The sequence below is a fragment of the Penaeus monodon genome, chromosome 32, assembly GCF_015228065.2.
Source record: "Penaeus monodon isolate SGIC_2016 chromosome 32, NSTDA_Pmon_1, whole genome shotgun sequence".
NCBI classification, from domain to species: Eukaryota; Metazoa; Arthropoda; class Malacostraca; order Decapoda; family Penaeidae; genus Penaeus; species Penaeus monodon.
Window position 1 is genome coordinate 35,608,009 of NC_051417.1, and position 704 is coordinate 35,608,712.

Below are 704 nucleotides of genomic sequence, written 5' to 3' on the forward strand. Positions count from 1 at the left end.
CAGGCCATGTTTCACCCAGATTGACCAGCGAGCGCGAGGTCGACGTCTGGCGGGGCGAGCGAGCGACTTCCAGCCTCAGTATGCGCTATCTAGTGGTGAAGGGAGGGTGTGTCCCGTCGGCTCTCGCGGTGGCATATCGCATGCGCCTTGGACTGTGGGTATGTGACCCTTGCGAGTGACGGGGAAAAGAGAAGTGATGATGATATGCTGGGAATGATTTGGTAGTAATGGTATGGGTGTTTTCAGTGATGGTTGACGGTTTAAAGTTATATTATCAGAAGAATTTTCTTTTTGAGGGGAGGGTATTGAGATTTGTTTGAAAGAAGGTTTGAAAACGACTTATATAGTCGTTTTTGTCTCCCGAGATTTTCGAAATATACGCAATAATTATTTTCGATATAGAATCCATAGCGTTTGGTGATATTATAGCGTGACACTGGTGAGTCGGCGTTACACAAGCCATACATAGCGTCACAAAGGAAAACATGTGTAATGTGGCAAGTGTACGGGGGAAATGTGTTATTTTTTTCTTTCTTTTTTTTACCGTGAGGTTTCCTGGAGTTGGCTAAGAAAAATACGGATTTGTTGCAACGGCAGTTCTATTGAATCGCGTTTCTTAAATGTAACTTGTCGATCGCAGATATCCGGTTAAATGGGTCGTCATCAATTTATAGGTCTGCAGTAACGAGGTAATGTAAATTTAC

General features: G+C 43.8%; 1 protein-coding gene across 1 annotated transcript in view; it reads left to right on the forward strand.

Moving 5' to 3' along the window:
* Positions 1-6: 6 nt before the first annotated feature.
* The window catches only part of LOC119593849, a gene marked incomplete in the record, with an annotated part of 160,221 nt that continues 159,523 nt past the window's right edge, over positions 7-704 (forward strand). Inside the window, 1 exon segment of the mRNA XM_037942880.1 lies at positions 7-158.